This window comes from Anopheles stephensi, unplaced genomic scaffold (genome assembly GCF_013141755.1).
Source record: "Anopheles stephensi strain Indian unplaced genomic scaffold, UCI_ANSTEP_V1.0 ucontig132, whole genome shotgun sequence".
Taxonomy (NCBI): domain Eukaryota; kingdom Metazoa; phylum Arthropoda; class Insecta; order Diptera; family Culicidae; genus Anopheles; species Anopheles stephensi.
The window spans coordinates 123,026-124,884 of NW_023405050.1; positions in this window are offsets into that span (position 1 = coordinate 123,026).

Below are 1,859 nucleotides of genomic sequence, written 5' to 3' on the forward strand. Positions count from 1 at the left end.
TATAAGGTACCCGGTACTACCAAAGTGTGCATCTTTACTGACCTGCGCCGAGTCAGTGGTATGTGTATCCCTTTGAAAGAGTTGCTTTCGCTCAACTCTACCAAGTGTGCTACACCATCTTGTGGTTGTAGCGTGCGCGTCAGCATGTGATGCCGACGATGCGTTTGGCAACCTCACTCTCGGACTTGTTTGATGGGTAATGATACGTCCATTATACACAAACCAACACACAACTCTGGTTCCCTCTGGTGTGCGTCTTTACTGACCTTCGCCGAGGCAGTGGTATGTGTATCCCTTTGAAAGAGTTGGTTTCGCTCAACTCTACCAAGTGTGCTACACCATCTTGTGGTTGTAGCGTGCGCGTCAGCATGTGATGCCGACGATGCGTTTGGCAACCTCACTCCCGGACTTGTTTGATCGGTAATGATCCTTCCGCAGGTTCACCTACGGAAACCTTGTTACGACTTTTACTTCCTCTAAATCATCAAGTTCGGTCAACTTCGGCCGTGCCAACTGCAGCTCACGAAGGAACCGCGGAAGGTATGCCTCCAGAGACCTCACTAAATAATCCATCGGTAGTAGCGACGGGCGGTGTGTACAAAGGGCAGGGACGTAATCAGCGCTAGCTAATGACTAGCACTTACTAGAAATTCCAGGTTCATGGGGACCGTTGCAGTCCCCAATCCCAACTAAATGAGCATTTGGGTGATTTCCCGTTCCTCTCGGAATGGGGGCGCCTATTGGCGAGAACACGCTGCTGCCCACATTGTAGCACGCGTGCAGCCCAGAACATCTAAGGGCATCACGGACCTGTTATCGCTCACTCTCACCTTGCTAAACACAAGTTGTCCCGCTAAGCAGGGCAAACTAGTGCGACGACCGCCCGCGAAGGCGCCGCCGCCCCGTAACGTCAGGTGCGCCCGGAGGCACACTGCTGACAGCGTTCTAGTTAGCTTGTTTGAGTCGCGTTCGTTATCGGAATTAACCAGACAAATCATTCCACGAACTAAGAACGGCCATGCACCACTACCCTTAAATTTGAGAAAGAGCTCTTAATCTGTCTTACCTCGATAAGTTCGGACCTGGTAAGTTTTCCCGTGTTGAGTCAAATTAAGCCGCAAGCTCCACTTCTTTTTTTTAAAATTGCATTCGTTTATTCATTTAAATTTATAAATGTTTTGCCGCGTTACTTATTTATAAACAATAAACGATACAGAAACACGCATGAACAATTATAAAACGAATAAACCTCTCCATTGCCGGCGGCCTTCCCGACGGAGGCGTAGCCACCGGCTGCAATGGCGTCCCTGACTACATTTAGTAAGGGCACGCGCCCCGCCTAGCTATTCGTAAACGCAACATTAAAAAAAATGAAGGACTTACGTTTACACACGTAACATTAACGAAGCGGGCGTGCCCGCGGTTCGTCTAGTCTCCATTTTTCCTAATACTAACGATGAGTATGTACGCACACACACATGCACACACATAATCACGCTAACACTTTGACGCTTACGGTGGGACAAAACAAACATCCGCACAAAACGTAAACGAACAAGACGGACCTAACTCTCACCGTGCACGCGCACGCTCTCTTTCCTACTGCTGGTCGGGTACGAACATCCGCACAAAGCGGACGACGCAAAATGCCGAACGTACCCGAACCGAGCGCACGCGCGCTCTCTCTCGCCCGACTGTGCTAGAACGAACGACCGCACAAAGCGGAGACGGCAAAATGCCGGTCTCGCCCGGTCGTGTTTTCGCACGCTCGCTGACTGGCCGATCGTTTCGGCCGTAACCGCTCCCACTCAACGCGTAGACGTGTTGGTGGTCGCGATGGCGGCTTCTACGTCGGCCGA